Source organism: Schistocerca americana, unplaced genomic scaffold (assembly GCF_021461395.2).
Source record: "Schistocerca americana isolate TAMUIC-IGC-003095 unplaced genomic scaffold, iqSchAmer2.1 HiC_scaffold_1114, whole genome shotgun sequence".
In the NCBI taxonomy this organism is placed as follows: Eukaryota; Metazoa; Arthropoda; class Insecta; order Orthoptera; family Acrididae; genus Schistocerca; species Schistocerca americana.
The window spans coordinates 1-24523 of record NW_025725171.1 but is presented as its reverse complement, the minus strand read 5'-3'; the positions used below and the strand labels follow the sequence as shown (position 1 = coordinate 24523).

General features: G+C 45.9%; 1 pseudogene; it reads right to left on the bottom strand.

The window, feature by feature from the left end:
* Nucleotides 1-24423: 24423 nt before the first annotated feature.
* LOC124560780 lies at nucleotides 24424-24523 on the bottom strand (annotated as a pseudogene; the record flags this gene model as incomplete).

Below are 24523 nucleotides of genomic sequence, written 5' to 3'. Positions count from 1 at the left end.
ATTTGCGCGTTGCATCCTCGCCTGTCGTGTCCCCTCCCCTTCCGTCCCGACTTGTCCCGACTGCCGCTCGCTGCCGCTCGGGTCGCGCTCCATATGACCGCACAAGCACGAGAAACATCTGCGAGATGGGCGCGGGCCGAACCGGCGTGTCCGAGACGCCGTGTGCGGCCGTTCGGAGCTACTAGAGTAGAGCAGCGCTGCGCTGGAAAGGTGCGAAAACACGGACAGAGGACACAGGAGGTTCAACAAAGCATCCATCTCCTCTAGAGGCGAAAGAGAAATTTTTGTTTACAAATTTGCAGATGTGCACTGCTACAAAACAATATGCCCTGACGTATTTCACAACATTTCTGTCGTTTCATACTGTTTCGTTATTTGCAGACACACTTTGCTAATCTTCCTTGGCACACTCTTCTTCAAACGGAGTTCCTTAATATCGCATCTTACGATAGTTTAAAATCAGTATGGAAGCATCTTTGTCACACGAGAAAGCTGGCAGGGGTAGCGACAAAAGAGCAAAAAATGAAGACAGCCAGAGTTCCCAGGCGGTCGCCGATCCGAATACTAACGTTGTTGCTTATCTTCGGTGATCGGACGAGAACGGCTGTTTTCTTTTTTTAATTTATCTATTTAGTTAGTTTTTCGAATTTAGCACTGCTACAAAACAGTTGGCTCTGACGCATTTCAAGGACACATCTGTCGATTCGTAGTGTTTCGTTATTTCCAACGACTTCCTAGCACTCTTCCTCCGCGCATTCTTGCTCAAACTGAGTTCATTACTGCAATTTCGTGTCTTACGTTTAGTACAGTACTTTAAAATGCTTGTGGAAGCATCTTTGTCACACCTGAAAGTTAGTATGAAAAAGAGGGCTGGCAGGTGTAGCGACCCAAAAATTAAAAAATGAGATAGAGCCAACAGCACCCGGTGTTCCCAGGCGGTCACCCATCCAAGTACTAACCGGGCCCGATGTTGCTTAACTTCGGTGATCGGACGAGAACCGGTGTATTTTTTTTTTTTTTTTTTGTTTTTTTTTTTTTTTCGATGTTGCTTAACTTCGGTGATCGGACGAGAACCGGTGTATTTTTTTTTTTTTTTTTTTTTTGTTTTTTTTTTTTTTTTTTTTTTTCCAACGAGTTCCTAGCACTCTTCCTCCGCGCATTCTTGCTCAAACTGAGTTCATTACTGCAATTTCGTGTCTTACGTTTAGTACGGTACTTTAAAATGCTTGTGGAAGCATCTTTGTCACACCTGAAAGTTAGTATGAAAAAGAGGGCTGGCAGGTGTAGCGACCCAAAAATTAAAAAATGAGACAGAGCCAACAGCACCCGGTGTTCCCAGGCGGTCACCCATCCAAGTACTAACCGGGCCCGATGTTGCTTAACTTCGGTGATCGGACGAGAACCGGTGTATTTTTTTTTCTTTTTTTTTCCTTGTTTTTTTTTTTTGTTTTTTTTTTTTCTTTTTTTTTTTGTTTTTTTTTTTTTTTGATCGGACGAGAACCGCTGTATTTTTTTTTTTTTCTTTTTTTTTTTTTTTTTTTTTTTAATGAAGACTAAAACTGGAACCTCATCCTATTACTCAGTTACTGTCTTCCTGTAACTTTGTGTATTCAACATGGTATGGCCGTTGGCGTCCTTATAATGTGGCCGCACGGCAGAGGAAGCCTTCGCCCCTTCTCCCAACACACGCAATCGCCGTTTTCCGTGGCACATTTGACGCAAAGCACGTCCTTCCACCGCCACGTGGGTGACACGCACAACACAGCTTCTCGTTGCACCGCCTGTCATTCGTTTGGTGCGTGCCGCCTCCGACACTCGCGGGAGACGCACCTTGTTCTTGTTATCCGGCGCAGGGCCGGGCGTCGGGGGTGACTGCGCGGGGTGTGGCAGTGTCCTGCTGGACCGGCGGAAGCTTTCTCACCTGGCTGACACGCGCCGCGCTTCCAGATATTTGCGTAATTTGCGCGTTGCATCCTCGCCTGTCGTGTCCCCTCCCCTTCCGTCCCGACTTGTCCCGACTGCCGCTCGCTGCCGCTCGGGTCGCGCTCCATATGACCGCACAAGCACGAGAAACATCTGCGAGATGGGCGCGGGCCGAACCGGCGTGTCCGAGACGCCGTGTGCGGCCGTTCGGAGCTACTAGAGTAGAGCAGCGCTGCGCTGGAAAGGTGCGAAAACACGGACAGAGGACACAGGAGGTTCAACAAAGCATCCATCTCCTCTAGAGGCGAAAGAGAAATTTTTGTTTACAAATTTGCAGATGTGCACTGCTACAAAACAATATGCCCTGACGTATTTCACAACATTTCTGTCGTTTCATACTGTTTCGTTATTTGCAGACACACTTTGCTAATCTTCCTTGGCACACTCTTCTTCAAACGGAGTTCCTTAATATCGCATCTTACGATAGTTTAAAATCAGTATGGAAGCATCTTTGTCACACGAGAAAGCTGGCAGGGGTAGCGACAAAAGAGCAAAAAATGAAGACAGCCAGAGTTCCCAGGCGGTCGCCGATCCGAATACTAACGTTGTTGCTTATCTTCGGTGATCGGACGAGAACGGCTGTTTTCTTTTTTTAATTTATCTATTTAGTTAGTTTTTCGAATTTAGCACTGCTACAAAACAGTTGGCTCTGACGCATTTCAAGGACACATCTGTCGATTCGTAGTGTTTCGTTATTTCCAACGACTTCCTAGCACTCTTCCTCCGCGCATTCTTGCTCAAACTGAGTTCATTACTGCAATTTCGTGTCTTACGTTTAGTACAGTACTTTAAAATGCTTGTGGAAGCATCTTTGTCACACCTGAAAGTTAGTATGAAAAAGAGGGCTGGCAGGTGTAGCGACCCAAAAATTAAAAAATGAGATAGAGCCAACAGCACCCGGTGTTCCCAGGCGGTCACCCATCCAAGTACTAACCGGGCCCGATGTTGCTTAACTTCGGTGATCGGACGAGAACCGGTGTATTTTTTTTTTTTTTTTTGTTTTTTTTTTTTTTCGATGTTGCTTAACTTCGGTGATCGGACGAGAACCGGTGTATTTTTTTTTTTTTTTTTTTTTTTTGTTTTTTTTTTTTTTTTTTTTTTCCAACGAGTTCCTAGCACTCTTCCTCCGCGCATTCTTGCTCAAACTGAGTTCATTACTGCAATTTCGTGTCTTACGTTTAGTACGGTACTTTAAAATGCTTGTGGAAGCATCTTTGTCACACCTGAAAGTTAGTATGAAAAAGAGGGCTGGCAGGTGTAGCGACCCAAAAATTAAAAAATGAGACAGAGCCAACAGCACCCGGTGTTCCCAGGCGGTCACCCATCCAAGTACTAACCGGGCCCGATGTTGCTTAACTTCGGTGATCGGACGAGAACCGGTGTATTTTTTTTTTCTTTTTTTTTCCTTGTTTTTTTTTTTTGTTTTTTTTTTTTCTTTTTTTTTTTTGTTTTTTTTTTTTTTGATCGGACGAGAACCGCTGTATTTTTTTTTTTTTCTTTTTTTTTTTTTTTTTTTTTTTTAATGAAGACTAAAACTGGAACCTCATCCTATTACTCAGTTACTGTCTTCCTGTAACTTTGTGTATTCAACATGGTATGGCCGTTGGCGTCCTTATAATGTGGCCGCACGGCAGAGGAAGCCTTCGCCCCTTCTCCCAACACACGCAATCGCCGTTTTCCGTGGCACATTTGACGCAAAGCACGTCCTTCCACCGCCACGTGGGTGACACGCACAACACAGCTTCTCGTTGCACCGCCTGTCATTCGTTTGGTGCGTGCCGCCTCCGACACTCGCGGGAGACGCACCTTGTTCTTGTTATCCGGCGCAGGGCCGGGCGTCGGGGGTGACTGCGCGGGGTGTGGCAGTGTCCTGCTGGACCGGCGGAAGCTTTCTCACCTGGCTGACACGCGCCGCGCTTCCAGATATTTGCGTAATTTGCGCGTTGCATCCTCGCCTGTCGTGTCCCCTCCCCTTCCGTCCCGACTTGTCCCGACTGCCGCTCGCTGCCGCTCGGGTCGCGCTCCATATGACCGCACAAGCACGAGAAACATCTGCGAGATGGGCGCGGGCCGAACCGGCGTGTCCGAGACGCCGTGTGCGGCCGTTCGGAGCTACTAGAGTAGAGCAGCGCTGCGCTGGAAAGGTGCGAAAACACGGACAGAGGACACAGGAGGTTCAACAAAGCATCCATCTCCTCTAGAGGCGAAAGAGAAATTTTTGTTTACAAATTTGCAGATGTGCACTGCTACAAAACAATATGCCCTGACGTATTTCACAACATTTCTGTCGTTTCATACTGTTTCGTTATTTGCAGACACACTTTGCTAATCTTCCTTGGCACACTCTTCTTCAAACGGAGTTCCTTAATATCGCATCTTACGATAGTTTAAAATCAGTATGGAAGCATCTTTGTCACACGAGAAAGCTGGCAGGGGTAGCGACAAAAGAGCAAAAAATGAAGACAGCCAGAGTTCCCAGGCGGTCGCCGATCCGAATACTAACGTTGTTGCTTATCTTCGGTGATCGGACGAGAACGGCTGTTTTCTTTTTTTAATTTATCTATTTAGTTAGTTTTTCGAATTTAGCACTGCTACAAAACAGTTGGCTCTGACGCATTTCAAGGACACATCTGTCGATTCGTAGTGTTTCGTTATTTCCAACGACTTCCTAGCACTCTTCCTCCGCGCATTCTTGCTCAAACTGAGTTCATTACTGCAATTTCGTGTCTTACGTTTAGTACAGTACTTTAAAATGCTTGTGGAAGCATCTTTGTCACACCTGAAAGTTAGTATGAAAAAGAGGGCTGGCAGGTGTAGCGACCCAAAAATTAAAAAATGAGATAGAGCCAACAGCACCCGGTGTTCCCAGGCGGTCACCCATCCAAGTACTAACCGGGCCCGATGTTGCTTAACTTCGGTGATCGGACGAGAACCGGTGTATTTTTTTTTTTTTTTTTTGTTTTTTTTTTTTTTTCGATGTTGCTTAACTTCGGTGATCGGACGAGAACCGGTGTATTTTTTTTTTTTTTTTTTTTTTGTTTTTTTTTTTTTTTTTTTTTTTCCAACGAGTTCCTAGCACTCTTCCTCCGCGCATTCTTGCTCAAACTGAGTTCATTACTGCAATTTCGTGTCTTACGTTTAGTACGGTACTTTAAAATGCTTGTGGAAGCATCTTTGTCACACCTGAAAGTTAGTATGAAAAAGAGGGCTGGCAGGTGTAGCGACCCAAAAATTAAAAAATGAGACAGAGCCAACAGCACCCGGTGTTCCCAGGCGGTCACCCATCCAAGTACTAACCGGGCCCGATGTTGCTTAACTTCGGTGATCGGACGAGAACCGGTGTATTTTTTTTTTCTTTTTTTTTCCTTGTTTTTTTTTTTTGTTTTTTTTTTTTCTTTTTTTTTTTGTTTTTTTTTTTTTTTGATCGGACGAGAACCGCTGTATTTTTTTTTTTTTCTTTTTTTTTTTTTTTTTTTTTTTTAATGAAGACTAAAACTGGAACCTCATCCTATTACTCAGTTACTGTCTTCCTGTAACTTTGTGTATTCAACATGGTATGGCCGTTGGCGTCCTTATAATGTGGCCGCACGGCAGAGGAAGCCTTCGCCCCTTCTCCCAACACACGCAATCGCCGTTTTCCGTGGCACATTTGACGCAAAGCACGTCCTTCCACCGCCACGTGGGTGACACGCACAACACAGCTTCTCGTTGCACCGCCTGTCATTCGTTTGGTGCGTGCCGCCTCCGACACTCGCGGGAGACGCACCTTGTTCTTGTTATCCGGCGCAGGGCCGGGCGTCGGGGGTGACTGCGCGGGGTGTGGCAGTGTCCTGCTGGACCGGCGGAAGCTTTCTCACCTGGCTGACACGCGCCGCGCTTCCAGATATTTGCGTAATTTGCGCGTTGCATCCTCGCCTGTCGTGTCCCCTCCCCTTCCGTCCCGACTTGTCCCGACTGCCGCTCGCTGCCGCTCGGGTCGCGCTCCATATGACCGCACAAGCACGAGAAACATCTGCGAGATGGGCGCGGGCCGAACCGGCGTGTCCGAGACGCCGTGTGCGGCCGTTCGGAGCTACTAGAGTAGAGCAGCGCTGCGCTGGAAAGGTGCGAAAACACGGACAGAGGACACAGGAGGTTCAACAAAGCATCCATCTCCTCTAGAGGCGAAAGAGAAATTTTTGTTTACAAATTTGCAGATGTGCACTGCTACAAAACAATATGCCCTGACGTATTTCACAACATTTCTGTCGTTTCATACTGTTTCGTTATTTGCAGACACACTTTGCTAATCTTCCTTGGCACACTCTTCTTCAAACGGAGTTCCTTAATATCGCATCTTACGATAGTTTAAAATCAGTATGGAAGCATCTTTGTCACACGAGAAAGCTGGCAGGGGTAGCGACAAAAGAGCAAAAAATGAAGACAGCCAGAGTTCCCAGGCGGTCGCCGATCCGAATACTAACGTTGTTGCTTATCTTCGGTGATCGGACGAGAACGGCTGTTTTCTTTTTTTAATTTATCTATTTAGTTAGTTTTTCGAATTTAGCACTGCTACAAAACAGTTGGCTCTGACGCATTTCAAGGACACATCTGTCGATTCGTAGTGTTTCGTTATTTCCAACGACTTCCTAGCACTCTTCCTCCGCGCATTCTTGCTCAAACTGAGTTCATTACTGCAATTTCGTGTCTTACGTTTAGTACAGTACTTTAAAATGCTTGTGGAAGCATCTTTGTCACACCTGAAAGTTAGTATGAAAAAGAGGGCTGGCAGGTGTAGCGACCCAAAAATTAAAAAATGAGATAGAGCCAACAGCACCCGGTGTTCCCAGGCGGTCACCCATCCAAGTACTAACCGGGCCCGATGTTGCTTAACTTCGGTGATCGGACGAGAACCGGTGTATTTTTTTTTTTTTTTTTGTTTTTTTTTTTTTTTCGATGTTGCTTAACTTCGGTGATCGGACGAGAACCGGTGTATTTTTTTTTTTTTTTTTTTTTTTGTTTTTTTTTTTTTTTTTTTTTTCCAACGAGTTCCTAGCACTCTTCCTCCGCGCATTCTTGCTCAAACTGAGTTCATTACTGCAATTTCGTGTCTTACGTTTAGTACGGTACTTTAAAATGCTTGTGGAAGCATCTTTGTCACACCTGAAAGTTAGTATGAAAAAGAGGGCTGGCAGGTGTAGCGACCCAAAAATTAAAAAATGAGACAGAGCCAACAGCACCCGGTGTTCCCAGGCGGTCACCCATCCAAGTACTAACCGGGCCCGATGTTGCTTAACTTCGGTGATCGGACGAGAACCGGTGTATTTTTTTTTTCTTTTTTTTTCCTTGTTTTTTTTTTTTGTTTTTTTTTTTTCTTTTTTTTTTTGTTTTTTTTTTTTTTTGATCGGACGAGAACCGCTGTATTTTTTTTTTTTTCTTTTTTTTTTTTTTTTTTTTTTTTAATGAAGACTAAAACTGGAACCTCATCCTATTACTCAGTTACTGTCTTCCTGTAACTTTGTGTATTCAACATGGTATGGCCGTTGGCGTCCTTATAATGTGGCCGCACGGCAGAGGAAGCCTTCGCCCCTTCTCCCAACACACGCAATCGCCGTTTTCCGTGGCACATTTGACGCAAAGCACGTCCTTCCACCGCCACGTGGGTGACACGCACAACACAGCTTCTCGTTGCACCGCCTGTCATTCGTTTGGTGCGTGCCGCCTCCGACACTCGCGGGAGACGCACCTTGTTCTTGTTATCCGGCGCAGGGCCGGGCGTCGGGGGTGACTGCGCGGGGTGTGGCAGTGTCCTGCTGGACCGGCGGAAGCTTTCTCACCTGGCTGACACGCGCCGCGCTTCCAGATATTTGCGTAATTTGCGCGTTGCATCCTCGCCTGTCGTGTCCCCTCCCCTTCCGTCCCGACTTGTCCCGACTGCCGCTCGCTGCCGCTCGGGTCGCGCTCCATATGACCGCACAAGCACGAGAAACATCTGCGAGATGGGCGCGGGCCGAACCGGCGTGTCCGAGACGCCGTGTGCGGCCGTTCGGAGCTACTAGAGTAGAGCAGCGCTGCGCTGGAAAGGTGCGAAAACACGGACAGAGGACACAGGAGGTTCAACAAAGCATCCATCTCCTCTAGAGGCGAAAGAGAAATTTTTGTTTACAAATTTGCAGATGTGCACTGCTACAAAACAATATGCCCTGACGTATTTCACAACATTTCTGTCGTTTCATACTGTTTCGTTATTTGCAGACACACTTTGCTAATCTTCCTTGGCACACTCTTCTTCAAACGGAGTTCCTTAATATCGCATCTTACGATAGTTTAAAATCAGTATGGAAGCATCTTTGTCACACGAGAAAGCTGGCAGGGGTAGCGACAAAAGAGCAAAAAATGAAGACAGCCAGAGTTCCCAGGCGGTCGCCGATCCGAATACTAACGTTGTTGCTTATCTTCGGTGATCGGACGAGAACGGCTGTTTTCTTTTTTTAATTTATCTATTTAGTTAGTTTTTCGAATTTAGCACTGCTACAAAACAGTTGGCTCTGACGCATTTCAAGGACACATCTGTCGATTCGTAGTGTTTCGTTATTTCCAACGACTTCCTAGCACTCTTCCTCCGCGCATTCTTGCTCAAACTGAGTTCATTACTGCAATTTCGTGTCTTACGTTTAGTACAGTACTTTAAAATGCTTGTGGAAGCATCTTTGTCACACCTGAAAGTTAGTATGAAAAAGAGGGCTGGCAGGTGTAGCGACCCAAAAATTAAAAAATGAGATAGAGCCAACAGCACCCGGTGTTCCCAGGCGGTCACCCATCCAAGTACTAACCGGGCCCGATGTTGCTTAACTTCGGTGATCGGACGAGAACCGGTGTATTTTTTTTTTTTTTTTTGTTTTTTTTTTTTTTTCGATGTTGCTTAACTTCGGTGATCGGACGAGAACCGGTGTATTTTTTTTTTTTTTTTTTTTTTTGTTTTTTTTTTTTTTTTTTTTTTTCCAACGAGTTCCTAGCACTCTTCCTCCGCGCATTCTTGCTCAAACTGAGTTCATTACTGCAATTTCGTGTCTTACGTTTAGTACGGTACTTTAAAATGCTTGTGGAAGCATCTTTGTCACACCTGAAAGTTAGTATGAAAAAGAGGGCTGGCAGGTGTAGCGACCCAAAAATTAAAAAATGAGACAGAGCCAACAGCACCCGGTGTTCCCAGGCGGTCACCCATCCAAGTACTAACCGGGCCCGATGTTGCTTAACTTCGGTGATCGGACGAGAACCGGTGTATTTTTTTTTTCTTTTTTTTTCCTTGTTTTTTTTTTTTGTTTTTTTTTTTTCTTTTTTTTTTTTGTTTTTTTTTTTTTTGATCGGACGAGAACCGCTGTATTTTTTTTTTTTTTTTTTTTTTTTTTTTTTTTTTTTAATGAAGACTAAAACTGGAACCTCATCCTATTACTCAGTTACTGTCTTCCTGTAACTTTGTGTATTCAACATGGTATGGCCGTTGGCGTCCTTATAATGTGGCCGCACGGCAGAGGAAGCCTTCGCCCCTTCTCCCAACACACGCAATCGCCGTTTTCCGTGGCACATTTGACGCAAAGCACGTCCTTCCACCGCCACGTGGGTGACACGCACAACACAGCTTCTCGTTGCACCGCCTGTCATTCGTTTGGTGCGTGCCGCCTCCGACACTCGCGGGAGACGCACCTTGTTCTTGTTATCCGGCGCAGGGCCGGGCGTCGGGGGTGACTGCGCGGGGTGTGGCAGTGTCCTGCTGGACCGGCGGAAGCTTTCTCACCTGGCTGACACGCGCCGCGCTTCCAGATATTTGCGTAATTTGCGCGTTGCATCCTCGCCTGTCGTGTCCCCTCCCCTTCCGTCCCGACTTGTCCCGACTGCCGCTCGCTGCCGCTCGGGTCGCGCTCCATATGACCGCACAAGCACGAGAAACATCTGCGAGATGGGCGCGGGCCGAACCGGCGTGTCCGAGACGCCGTGTGCGGCCGTTCGGAGCTACTAGAGTAGAGCAGCGCTGCGCTGGAAAGGTGCGAAAACACGGACAGAGGACACAGGAGGTTCAACAAAGCATCCATCTCCTCTAGAGGCGAAAGAGAAATTTTTGTTTACAAATTTGCAGATGTGCACTGCTACAAAACAATATGCCCTGACGTATTTCACAACATTTCTGTCGTTTCATACTGTTTCGTTATTTGCAGACACACTTTGCTAATCTTCCTTGGCACACTCTTCTTCAAACGGAGTTCCTTAATATCGCATCTTACGATAGTTTAAAATCAGTATGGAAGCATCTTTGTCACACGAGAAAGCTGGCAGGGGTAGCGACAAAAGAGCAAAAAATGAAGACAGCCAGAGTTCCCAGGCGGTCGCCGATCCGAATACTAACGTTGTTGCTTATCTTCGGTGATCGGACGAGAACGGCTGTTTTCTTTTTTTAATTTATCTATTTAGTTAGTTTTTCGAATTTAGCACTGCTACAAAACAGTTGGCTCTGACGCATTTCAAGGACACATCTGTCGATTCGTAGTGTTTCGTTATTTCCAACGACTTCCTAGCACTCTTCCTCCGCGCATTCTTGCTCAAACTGAGTTCATTACTGCAATTTCGTGTCTTACGTTTAGTACAGTACTTTAAAATGCTTGTGGAAGCATCTTTGTCACACCTGAAAGTTAGTATGAAAAAGAGGGCTGGCAGGTGTAGCGACCCAAAAATTAAAAAATGAGATAGAGCCAACAGCACCCGGTGTTCCCAGGCGGTCACCCATCCAAGTACTAACCGGGCCCGATGTTGCTTAACTTCGGTGATCGGACGAGAACCGGTGTATTTTTTTTTTTTTTTTTTGTTTTTTTTTTTTTTTCGATGTTGCTTAACTTCGGTGATCGGACGAGAACCGGTGTATTTTTTTTTTTTTTTTTTTTTTGTTTTTTTTTTTTTTTTTTTTTTTTCCAACGAGTTCCTAGCACTCTTCCTCCGCGCATTCTTGCTCAAACTGAGTTCATTACTGCAATTTCGTGTCTTACGTTTAGTACGGTACTTTAAAATGCTTGTGGAAGCATCTTTGTCACACCTGAAAGTTAGTATGAAAAAGAGGGCTGGCAGGTGTAGCGACCCAAAAATTAAAAAATGAGACAGAGCCAACAGCACCCGGTGTTCCCAGGCGGTCACCCATCCAAGTACTAACCGGGCCCGATGTTGCTTAACTTCGGTGATCGGACGAGAACCGGTGTATTTTTTTTTTCTTTTTTTTTCCTTGTTTTTTTTTTTTGTTTTTTTTTTTTCTTTTTTTTTTTGTTTTTTTTTTTTTTTGATCGGACGAGAACCGCTGTATTTTTTTTTTTTTCTTTTTTTTTTTTTTTTTTTTTTTTAATGAAGACTAAAACTGGAACCTCATCCTATTACTCAGTTACTGTCTTCCTGTAACTTTGTGTATTCAACATGGTATGGCCGTTGGCGTCCTTATAATGTGGCCGCACGGCAGAGGAAGCCTTCGCCCCTTCTCCCAACACACGCAATCGCCGTTTTCCGTGGCACATTTGACGCAAAGCACGTCCTTCCACCGCCACGTGGGTGACACGCACAACACAGCTTCTCGTTGCACCGCCTGTCATTCGTTTGGTGCGTGCCGCCTCCGACACTCGCGGGAGACGCACCTTGTTCTTGTTATCCGGCGCAGGGCCGGGCGTCGGGGGTGACTGCGCGGGGTGTGGCAGTGTCCTGCTGGACCGGCGGAAGCTTTCTCACCTGGCTGACACGCGCCGCGCTTCCAGATATTTGCGTAATTTGCGCGTTGCATCCTCGCCTGTCGTGTCCCCTCCCCTTCCGTCCCGACTTGTCCCGACTGCCGCTCGCTGCCGCTCGGGTCGCGCTCCATATGACCGCACAAGCACGAGAAACATCTGCGAGATGGGCGCGGGCCGAACCGGCGTGTCCGAGACGCCGTGTGCGGCCGTTCGGAGCTACTAGAGTAGAGCAGCGCTGCGCTGGAAAGGTGCGAAAACACGGACAGAGGACACAGGAGGTTCAACAAAGCATCCATCTCCTCTAGAGGCGAAAGAGAAATTTTTGTTTACAAATTTGCAGATGTGCACTGCTACAAAACAATATGCCCTGACGTATTTCACAACATTTCTGTCGTTTCATACTGTTTCGTTATTTGCAGACACACTTTGCTAATCTTCCTTGGCACACTCTTCTTCAAACGGAGTTCCTTAATATCGCATCTTACGATAGTTTAAAATCAGTATGGAAGCATCTTTGTCACACGAGAAAGCTGGCAGGGGTAGCGACAAAAGAGCAAAAAATGAAGACAGCCAGAGTTCCCAGGCGGTCGCCGATCCGAATACTAACGTTGTTGCTTATCTTCGGTGATCGGACGAGAACGGCTGTTTTCTTTTTTTAATTTATCTATTTAGTTAGTTTTTCGAATTTAGCACTGCTACAAAACAGTTGGCTCTGACGCATTTCAAGGACACATCTGTCGATTCGTAGTGTTTCGTTATTTCCAACGACTTCCTAGCACTCTTCCTCCGCGCATTCTTGCTCAAACTGAGTTCATTACTGCAATTTCGTGTCTTACGTTTAGTACAGTACTTTAAAATGCTTGTGGAAGCATCTTTGTCACACCTGAAAGTTAGTATGAAAAAGAGGGCTGGCAGGTGTAGCGACCCAAAAATTAAAAAATGAGATAGAGCCAACAGCACCCGGTGTTCCCAGGCGGTCACCCATCCAAGTACTAACCGGGCCCGATGTTGCTTAACTTCGGTGATCGGACGAGAACCGGTGTATTTTTTTTTTTTTTTTTGTTTTTTTTTTTTTTTCGATGTTGCTTAACTTCGGTGATCGGACGAGAACCGGTGTATTTTTTTTTTTTTTTTTTTTTTGTTTTTTTTTTTTTTTTTTTTTTTTTCCAACGAGTTCCTAGCACTCTTCCTCCGCGCATTCTTGCTCAAACTGAGTTCATTACTGCAATTTCGTGTCTTACGTTTAGTACGGTACTTTAAAATGCTTGTGGAAGCATCTTTGTCACACCTGAAAGTTAGTATGAAAAAGAGGGCTGGCAGGTGTAGCGACCCAAAAATTAAAAAATGAGACAGAGCCAACAGCACCCGGTGTTCCCAGGCGGTCACCCATCCAAGTACTAACCGGGCCCGATGTTGCTTAACTTCGGTGATCGGACGAGAACCGGTGTATTTTTTTTTTCTTTTTTTTTCCTTGTTTTTTTTTTTTGTTTTTTTTTTTTCTTTTTTTTTTTTGTTTTTTTTTTTTTTGATCGGACGAGAACCGCTGTATTTTTTTTTTTTTCTTTTTTTTTTTTTTTTTTTTTTTTAATGAAGACTAAAACTGGAACCTCATCCTATTACTCAGTTACTGTCTTCCTGTAACTTTGTGTATTCAACATGGTATGGCCGTTGGCGTCCTTATAATGTGGCCGCACGGCAGAGGAAGCCTTCGCCCCTTCTCCCAACACACGCAATCGCCGTTTTCCGTGGCACATTTGACGCAAAGCACGTCCTTCCACCGCCACGTGGGTGACACGCACAACACAGCTTCTCGTTGCACCGCCTGTCATTCGTTTGGTGCGTGCCGCCTCCGACACTCGCGGGAGACGCACCTTGTTCTTGTTATCCGGCGCAGGGCCGGGCGTCGGGGGTGACTGCGCGGGGTGTGGCAGTGTCCTGCTGGACCGGCGGAAGCTTTCTCACCTGGCTGACACGCGCCGCGCTTCCAGATATTTGCGTAATTTGCGCGTTGCATCCTCGCCTGTCGTGTCCCCTCCCCTTCCGTCCCGACTTGTCCCGACTGCCGCTCGCTGCCGCTCGGGTCGCGCTCCATATGACCGCACAAGCACGAGAAACATCTGCGAGATGGGCGCGGGCCGAACCGGCGTGTCCGAGACGCCGTGTGCGGCCGTTCGGAGCTACTAGAGTAGAGCAGCGCTGCGCTGGAAAGGTGCGAAAACACGGACAGAGGACACAGGAGGTTCAACAAAGCATCCATCTCCTCTAGAGGCGAAAGAGAAATTTTTGTTTACAAATTTGCAGATGTGCACTGCTACAAAACAATATGCCCTGACGTATTTCACAACATTTCTGTCGTTTCATACTGTTTCGTTATTTGCAGACACACTTTGCTAATCTTCCTTGGCACACTCTTCTTCAAACGGAGTTCCTTAATATCGCATCTTACGATAGTTTAAAATCAGTATGGAAGCATCTTTGTCACACGAGAAAGCTGGCAGGGGTAGCGACAAAAGAGCAAAAAATGAAGACAGCCAGAGTTCCCAGGCGGTCGCCGATCCGAATACTAACGTTGTTGCTTATCTTCGGTGATCGGACGAGAACGGCTGTTTTCTTTTTTTAATTTATCTATTTAGTTAGTTTTTCGAATTTAGCACTGCTACAAAACAGTTGGCTCTGACGCATTTCAAGGACACATCTGTCGATTCGTAGTGTTTCGTTATTTCCAACGACTTCCTAGCACTCTTCCTCCGCGCATTCTTGCTCAAACTGAGTTCATTACTGCAATTTCGTGTCTTACGTTTAGTACAGTACTTTAAAATGCTTGTGGAAGCATCTTTGTCACACCTGAAAGTTAGTATGAAAAAGAGGGCTGGCAGGTGTAGCGACCCAAAAATTAAAAAATGAGATAGAGCCAACAGCACCCGGTGTTCCCAGGCGGTCACCCATCCAAGTACTAACCGGGCCCGATGTTGCTTAACTTCGGTGATCGGACGAGAACCGGTGTATTTTTTTTTTTTTTTTTGTTTTTTTTTTTTTTTCGATGTTGCTTAACTTCGGTGATCGGACGAGAACCGGTGTATTTTTTTTTTTTTTTTTTTTTTTGTTTTTTTTTTTTTTTTTTTTTTCCAACGAGTTCCTAGCACTCTTCCTCCGCGCATTCTTGCTCAAACTGAGTTCATTACTGCAATTTCGTGTCTTACGTTTAGTACGGTACTTTAAAATGCTTGTGGAAGCATCTTTGTCACACCTGAAAGTTAGTATGAAAAAGAGGGCTGGCAGGTGTAGCGACCCAAAAATTAAAAAATGAGACAGAGCCAACAGCACCCGGTGTTCCCAGGCGGTCACCCATCCAAGTACTAACCGGGCCCGATGTTGCTTAACTTCGGTGATCGGACGAGAACCGGTGTATTTTTTTTTTCTTTTTTTTTCCTTGTTTTTTTTTTTTGTTTTTTTTTTTTCTTTTTTTTTTTTGTTTTTTTTTTTTTTGATCGGACGAGAACCGCTGTATTTTTTTTTTTTCTTTTTTTTTTTTTTTTTTTTTTTTAATGAAGACTAAAACTGGAACCTCATCCTATTACTCAGTTACTGTCTTCCTGTAACTTTGTGTATTCAACATGGTATGGCCGTTGGCGTCCTTATAATGTGGCCGCACGGCAGAGGAAGCCTTCGCCCCTTCTCCCAACACACGCAATCGCCGTTTTCCGTGGCACATTTGACGCAAAGCACGTCCTTCCACCGCCACGTGGGTGACACGCACAACACAGCTTCTCGTTGCACCGCCTGTCATTCGTTTGGTGCGTGCCGCCTCCGACACTCGCGGGAGACGCACCTTGTTCTTGTTATCCGGCGCAGGGCCGGGCGTCGGGGGTGACTGCGCGGGGTGTGGCAGTGTCCTGCTGGACCGGCGGAAGCTTTCTCACCTGGCTGACACGCGCCGCGCTTCCAGATATTTGCGTAATTTGCGCGTTGCATCCTCGCCTGTCGTGTCCCCTCCCCTTCCGTCCCGACTTGTCCCGACTGCCGCTCGCTGCCGCTCGGGTCGCGCTCCATATGACCGCACAAGCACGAGAAACATCTGCGAGATGGGCGCGGGCCGAACCGGCGTGTCCGAGACGCCGTGTGCGGCCGTTCGGAGCTACTAGAGTAGAGCAGCGCTGCGCTGGAAAGGTGCGAAAACACGGACAGAGGACACAGGAGGTTCAACAAAGCATCCATCTCCTCTAGAGGCGAAAGAGAAATTTTTGTTTACAAATTTGCAGATGTGCACTGCTACAAAACAATATGCCCTGACGTATTTCACAACATTTCTGTCGTTTCATACTGTTTCGTTATTTGCAGACACACTTTGCTAATCTTCCTTGGCACACTCTTCTTCAAACGGAGTTCCTTAATATCGCATCTTACGATAGTTTAAAATCAGTATGGAAGCATCTTTGTCACACGAGAAAGCTGGCAGGGGTAGCGACAAAAGAGCAAAAAATGAAGACAGCCAGAGTTCCCAGGCGGTCGCCGATCCGAATACTAACGTTGTTGCTTATCTTCGGTGATCGGACGAGAACGGCTGTTTTCTTTTTTTAATTTATCTATTTAGTTAGTTTTTCGAATTTAGCACTGCTACAAAACAGTTGGCTCTGACGCATTTCAAGGACACATCTGTCGATTCGTAGTGTTTCGTTATTTCCAACGACTTCCTAGCACTCTTCCTCCGCGCATTCTTGCTCAAACTGAGTTCATTACTGCAATTTCGTGTCTTACGTTTAGTACAGTACTTTAAAATGCTTGTGGAAGCATCTTTGTCACACCTGAAAGTTAGTATGAAAAAGAGGGCTGGCAGGTGTAGCGACCCAAAAATTAAAAAATGAGATAGAGCCAACAGCACCCGGTGTTCCCAGGCGGTCACCCATCCAAGTACTAACCGGGCCCGATGTTGCTTAACTTCGGTGATCGGACGAGAACCGGTGTATTTTTTTTTTTTTTTTTGTTTTTTTTTTTTTTTCGATGTTGCTTAACTTCGGTGATCGGACGAGAACCGGTGTATTTTTTTTTTTTTTTTTTTTTTTGTTTTTTTTTTTTTTTTTTTTTTCCAACGAGTTCCTAGCACTCTTCCTCCGCGCATTCTTGCTCAAACTGAGTTCATTACTGCAATTTCGTGTCTTACGTTTAGTACGGTACTTTAAAATGCTTGTGGAAGCATCTTTGTCACACCTGAAAGTTAGTATGAAAAAGAGGGCTGGCAGGTGTAGCGACCCAAAAATTAAAAAATGAGACAGAGCCAACAGCACCCGGTGTTCCCAGGCGGTCACCCATCCAAGTACTAACCGGGCCCGATGTTGCTTAACTTCGGTGATCGGACGAGAACCGGTGTATTTTTTTTTTCTTTTTTTTTCCTTGTTTTTTTTTTTTGTTTTTTTTTTTTCTTTTTTTTTTTTGTTTTTTTTTTTTTTGATCGGACGAGAACCGCTGTATTTTTTTTTTTTTCTTTTTTTTTTTTTTTTTTTTTTTTAATGAAGACTAAAACTGGAACCTCATCCTATTACTCAGTTACTGTCTTCCTGTAACTTTGTGTATTCAACATGGTATGGCCGTTGGCGTCCTTATAATGTGGCCGCACGGCAGAGGAAGCCTTCGCCCCTTCTCCCAACACACGCAATCGCCGTTTTCCGTGGCACATTTGACGCAAAGCACGTCCTTCCACCGCCACGTGGGTGACACGCACAACACAGCTTCTCGTTGCACCGCCTGTCATTCGTTTGGTGCGTGCCGCCTCCGACACTCGCGGGAGACGCACCTTGTTCTTGTTATCCGGCGCAGGGCCGGGCGTCGGGGGTGACTGCGCGGGGTGTGGCAGTGTCCTGCTGGACCGGCGGAAGCTTTCTCACCTGGCTGACACGCGCCGCGCTTCCAGATATTTGCGTAATTTGCGCGTTGCATCCTCGCCTGTCGTGTCCCCTCCCCTTCCGTCCCGACTTGTCCCGACTGCCGCTCGCTGCCGCTCGGGTCGCGCTCCATATGACCGCACAAGCACGAGAAACATCTGCGAGATGGGCGCGGGCCGAACCGGCGTGTCCGAGACGCCGTGTGCGGCCGTTCGGAGCTACTAGAGTAGAGCAGCGCTGCGCTGGAAAGGTGCGAAAACACGGACAGAGGACACAGGAGGTTCAACAAAGCATCCATCTCCTCTAGAGGCGAAAGAGAAATTTTTGTTTACAAATTTGCAGATGTGCACTGCTACAAAACAATATGCCCTGACGTATTTCACAACATTTCTGTCGTTTCATACTGTTTCGTTATTTGCAGACACACTTTGCTAATCTTCCTTGGCACACTCTTCTTCAAACGGAGTTCCTTAATATCGCATCTTACGATAGTTTAAAATCAGTATGGAAGCATCTTTGTCACACGAGAAAGCTGGCAGGGGTAGCGACAAAAGAGCAAAAAATGAAGACAGCCAGAGTTCCCAGGCGGTCGCCGATCCGAATACTAACGTTGTTGCTTATCTTCGGTGATCGGACGAGAACGGCTGTTTTCTTTTTTTAATTTATCTATTTAGTTAGTTTTTCGAATTTAGCACTGCTACAAAACAGTTGGCTCTGACGCATTTCAAGGACACATCTGTCGATTCGTAGTGTTTCGTTATTTCCAACGACTTCCTAGCACTCTTCCTCCGCGCATTCTTGCTCAAACTGAGTTCATTACTGCAATTTCGTGTCTTACGTTTAGTACAGTACTTTAAAATGCTTGTGGAAGCATCTTTGTCACACCTGAAAGTTAGTATGAAAAAGAGGGCTGGCAGGTGTAGCGACCCAAAAATTAAAAAATGAGATAGAGCCAACAGCACCCGGTGTTCCCAGGCGGTCACCCATCCAAGTACTAACCGGGCCCGATGTTGCTTAACTTCGGTGATCGGACGAGAACCGGTGTATTTTTTTTTTTTTTTTTGTTTTTTTTTTTTTTTCGATGTTGCTTAACTTCGGTGATCGGACGAGAACCGGTGTATTTTTTTTTTTTTTTTTTTTTTTGTTTTTTTTTTTTTTTTTTTTTTCCAACGAGTTCCTAGCACTCTTCCTCCGCGCATTCTTGCTCAAACTGAGTTCATTACTGCAATTTCGTGTCTTACGTTTAGTACGGTACTTTAAAATGCTTGTGGAAGCATCTTTGTCACACCTGAAAGTTAGTATGAAAAAGAGGGCTGGCAGGTGTAGCGACCCAAAAATTAAAAAATGAGACAGAGCCAACAGCACCCGGTGTTCCCAGGCGGTCACCCATCCAAGTACTAACCGGGCCCGATGTTGCTTAACTTCGGTGATCGGACGAGAACCGGTGTATTTTTTTTTTCTTTTTTTTTCCTTGTTTTTTTTTTTTGTTTTTTTTTTTTCTTTTTTTTTTTTGTTTTTTTTTTTTTTGATCGGACGAGAACCGCTGTATTTTTTTTTTTTCTTTTTTTTTTTTTTTTTTTTTTTTAATGAAGACTAAAACTGGAACCTCATCCTATTACTCAGTTACTGTCTTCCTGTAACTTTGTGTATTCAACATGGTATGGCCGTTGGCGTCCTTATAATGTGGCCGCACGGCAGAGGAAGCCTTCGCCCCTTCTCCCAACACACGCAATCGCCGTTTTCCGTGGCACATTTGACGCAAAGCACGTCCTTCCACCGCCACGTGGGTGACACGCACAACACAGCTTCTCGTTGCACCGCCTGTCATTCGTTTGGTGCGTGCCGCCTCCGACACTCGCGGGAGACGCACCTTGTTCTTGTTATCCGGCGCAGGGCCGGGCGTCGGGGGTGACTGCGCGGGGTGTGGCAGTGTCCTGCTGGACCGGCGGAAGCTTTCTCACCTGGCTGACACGCGCCGCGCTTCCAGATATTTGCGTAATTTGCGCGTTGCATCCTCGCCTGTCGTGTCCCCTCCCCTTCCGTCCCGACTTGTCCCGACTGCCGCTCGCTGCCGCTCGGGTCGCGCTCCATATGACCGCACAAGCACGAGAAACATCTGCGAGATGGGCGCGGGCCGAACCGGCGTGTCCGAGACGCCGTGTGCGGCCGTTCGGAGCTACTAGAGTAGAGCAGCGCTGCGCTGGAAAGGTGCGAAAACACGGACAGAGGACACAGGAGGTTCAACAAAGCATCCATCTCCTCTAGAGGCGAAAGAGAAATTTTTGTTTACAAATTTGCAGATGTGCACTGCTACAAAACAATATGCCCTGACGTATTTCACAACATTTCTGTCGTTTCATACTGTTTCGTTATTTGCAGACACACTTTGCTAATCTTCCTTGGCACACTCTTCTTCAAACGGAGTTCCTTAATATCGCATCTTACGATAGTTTAAAATCAGTATGGAAGCATCTTTGTCACACGAGAAAGCTGGCAGGGGTAGCGACAAAAGAGCAAAAAATGAAGACAGCCAGAGTTCCCAGGCGGTCGCCGATCCGAATACTAACGTTGTTGCTTATCTTCGGTGATCGGACGAGAACGGCTGTTTTCTTTTTTTAATTTATCTATTTAGTTAGTTTTTCGAATTTAGCACTGCTACAAAACAGTTGGCTCTGACGCATTTCAAGGACACATCTGTCGATTCGTAGTGTTTCGTTATTTCCAACGACTTCCTAGCACTCTTCCTCCGCGCATTCTTGCTCAAACTGAGTTCATTACTGCAATTTCGTGTCTTACGTTTAGTACAGTACTTTAAAATGCTTGTGGAAGCATCTTTGTCACACCTGAAAGTTAGTATGAAAAAGAGGGCTGGCAGGTGTAGCGACCCAAAAATTAAAAAATGAGATAGAGCCAACAGCACCCGGTGTTCCCAGGCGGTCACCCATCCAAGTACTAACCGGGCCCGATGTTGCTTAACTTCGGTGATCGGACGAGAACCGGTGTATTTTTTTTTTTTTTTTTGTTTTTTTTTTTTTTTTCGATGTTGCTTAACTTCGGTGATCGGACGAGAACCGGTGTATTTTTTTTTTTTTTTTTTTTTTTGTTTTTTTTTTTTTTTTTTTTTTTTCCAACGAGTTCCTAGCACTCTTCCTCCGCGCATTCTTGCTCAAACTGAGTTCATTACTGCAATTTCGTGTCTTACGTTTAGTACGGTACTTTAAAATGCTTGTGGAAGCATCTTTGTCACACCTGAAAGTTAGTATGAAAAAGAGGGCTGGCAGGTGTAGCGACCCAAAAATTAAAAAATGAGACAGAGCCAACAGCACCCGGTGTTCCCAGGCGGTCACCCATCCAAGTACTAACCGGGCCCGATGTTGCTTAACTTCGGTGATCGGACGAGAACCGGTGTATTTTTTTTTTCTTTTTTTTTCCTTGTTTTTTTTTTGTTTTTTTTTTTTCTTTTTTTTTTTTGTTTTTTTTTTTTTTTGATCGGACGAGAACCGCTGTATTTTTTTTTTTTTCTTTTTTTTTTTTTTTTTTTTTTTTTAATGAAGACTAAAACTGGAACCTCATCCTATTACTCAGTTACTGTCTTCCTGTAACTTTGTGTATTCAACATGGTATGGCCGTTGGCGTCCTTATAATGTGGCCGCACGGCAGAGGAAGCCTTCGCCCCTTCTCCCAACACACGCAATCGCCGTTTTCCGTGGCACATTTGACGCAAAGCACGTCCTTCCACCGCCACGTGGGTGACACGCACAACACAGCTGCTCGTTGCACCGCCTGTCATTCGTTTGGTGCGTGCCGCCTCCGACACTCGCGGGAGACGCACCTTGTTCTTGTTATCCGGCGCAGGGCCGGGCGTCGGGGGTGACTGCGCGGGGTGTGGCAGTGTCCTGCTGGACCGGCGGAAGCTTTCTCACCTGGCTGACACGCGCCGCGCTTCCAGATATTTGCGTAATTTGCGCGTTGCATCCTCGCCTGTCGTGTCCCCTCCCCTTCCGTCCCGACTTGTCCCGACTGCCGCTCGCTGCCGCTCGGGTCGCGCTCCATATGACCGCACAAGCACGAGAAACATCTGCGAGATGGGCGCGGGCCGAACCGGCGTGTCCGAGACGCCGTGTGCGGCCGTTCGGAGCTACTAGAGTAGAGCAGCGCTGCGCTGGAAAGGTGCGAAAACACGGACAGAGGACACAGGAGGTTCAACAAAGCATCCATCTCCTCTAGAGGCGAAAGAGAAATTTTTGTTTACAAATTTGCAGATGTGCACTGCTACAAAACAATATGCCCTGACGTATTTCACAACATTTCTGTCGTTTCATACTGTTTCGTTATTTGCAGACACACTTTGCTAATCTTCCTTGGCACACTCTTCTTCAAACGGAGTTCCTTAATATCGCATCTTACGATAGTTTAAAATCAGTATGGAAGCATCTTTGTCACACGAGAAAGCTGGCAGGGGTAGCGACAAAAGAGCAAAAAATGAAGACAGCCAGAGTTCCCAGGCGGTCGCCGATCCGAATACTAACGTTGTTGCTTATCTTCGGTGATCGGACGAGAACGGCTGTTTTCTTTTTTTAATTTATCTATTTAGTTAGTTTTTCGAATTTAGCACTGCTACAAAACAGTTGGCTCTGACGCATTTCAAGGACACATCTGTCGATTCGTAGTGTTTCGTTATTTCCAACGACTTCCTAGCACTCTTCCTCCGCGCATTCTTGCTCAAACTGAGTTCATTACTGCAATTTCGTGTCTTACGTTTAGTACAGTACTTTAAAATGCTTGTGGAAGCATCTTTGTCACACCTGAAAGTTAGTATGAAAAAGAGGGCTGGCAGGTGTAGCGACCCAAAAATTAAAAAATGAGATAGAGCCAACAGCACCCGGTGTTCCCAGGCGGTCACCCATCCAAGTACTAACCGGGCCCGATGTTGCTTAACTTCGGTGATCGGACGAGAACCGGTGTATTTTTTTTTTTTTTTTTGTTTTTTTTTTTTTTTCGATGTTGCTTAACTTCGGTGATCGGACGAGAACCGGTGTATTTTTTTTTTTTTTTTTTTTTTGTTTTTTTTTTTTTTTTTTTTTTTTCCAACGAGTTCCTAGCACTCTTCCTCCGCGCATTCTTGCTCAAACTGAGTTCATTACTGCAATTTCGTGTCTTACGTTTAGTACGGTACTTTAAAATGCTTGTGGAAGCATCTTTGTCACACCTGAAAGTTAGTATGAAAAAGAGGGCTGGCAGGTGTAGCGACCCAAAAATTAAAAAATGAGACAGAGCCAACAGCACCCGGTGTTCCCAGGCGGTCACCCATCCAAGTACTAACCGGGCCCGATGTTGCTTAACTTCGGTGATCGGACGAGAACCGGTGTATTTTTTTTTTCTTTTTTTTTCCTTGTTTTTTTTTTTGTTTTTTTTTTTTCTTTTTTTTTTTTGTTTTTTTTTTTTTTGATCGGACGAGAACCGCTGTATTTTTTTTTTTTCTTTTTTTTTTTTTTTTTTTTTTTTTAATGAAGACTAAAACTGGAACCTCATCCTATTACTCAGTTACTGTCTTCCTGTAACTTTGTGTATTCAACATGGTATGGCCGTTGGCGTCCTTATAATGTGGCCGCACGGCAGAGGAAGCCTTCGCCCCTTCTCCCAACACACGCAATCGCCGTTTTCCGTGGCACATTTGACGCAAAGCACGTCCTTCCACCGCCACGTGGGTGACACGCACAACACAGCTGCTCGTTGCACCGCCTGTCATTCGTTTGGTGCGTGCCGCCTCCGACACTCGCGGGAGACGCACCTTGTTCTTGTTATCCGGCGCAGGGGCCGGGCGTCGGGGGTGACTGCGCGGGGTGTGGCAGTGTCCTGCTGGACCGGCGGAAGCTTTCTCACCTGGCTGACACGCGCCGCGCTTCCAGATATTTGCGTAATTTGCGCGTTGCATCCTCGCCTGTCGTGTCCCCTCCCCTTCCGTCCCGACTTGTCCCGACTGCCGCTCGCTGCCGCTCGGGTCGCGCTCCATATGACCGCACAAGCACGAGAAACATCTGCGAGATGGGCGCGGGCCGAACCGGCGTGTCCGAGACGCCGTGTGCGGCCGTTCGGAGCTACTAGAGTAGAGCAGCGCTGCGCTGGAAAGGTGCGAAAACACGGACAGAGGACACAGGAGGTTCAACAAAGCATCCATCTCCTCTAGAGGCGAAAGAGAAATTTTTGTTTACAAATTTGCAGATGTGCACTGCTACAAAACAATATGCCCTGACGTATTTCACAACATTTCTGTCGTTTCATACTGTTTCGTTATTTGCAGACACACTTTGCTAATCTTCCTTGGCACACTCTTCTTCAAACGGAGTTCCTTAATATCGCATCTTACGATAGTTTAAAATCAGTATGGAAGCATCTTTGTCACACGAGAAAGCTGGCAGGGGTAGCGACAAAAGAGCAAAAAATGAAGACAGCCAGAGTTCCCAGGCGGTCGCCGATCCGAATACTAACGTTGTTGCTTATCTTCGGTGATCGGACGAGAACGGCTGTTTTCTTTTTTTAATTTATCTATTTAGTTAGTTTTTCGAATTTAGCACTGCTACAAAACAGTTGGCTCTGACGCATTTCAAGGACACATCTGTCGATTCGTAGTGTTTCGTTATTTCCAACGACTTCCTAGCACTCTTCCTCCGCGCATTCTTGCTCAAACTGAGTTCATTACTGCAATTTCGTGTCTTACGTTTAGTACAGTACTTTAAAATGCTTGTGGAAGCATCTTTGTCACACCTGAAAGTTAGTATGAAAAAGAGGGCTGGCAGGTGTAGCGACCCAAAAATTAAAAAATGAGATAGAGCCAACAGCACCCGGTGTTCCCAGGCGGTCACCCATCCAAGTACTAACCGGGCCCGATGTTGCTTAACTTCGGTGATCGGACGAGAACCGGTGTATTTT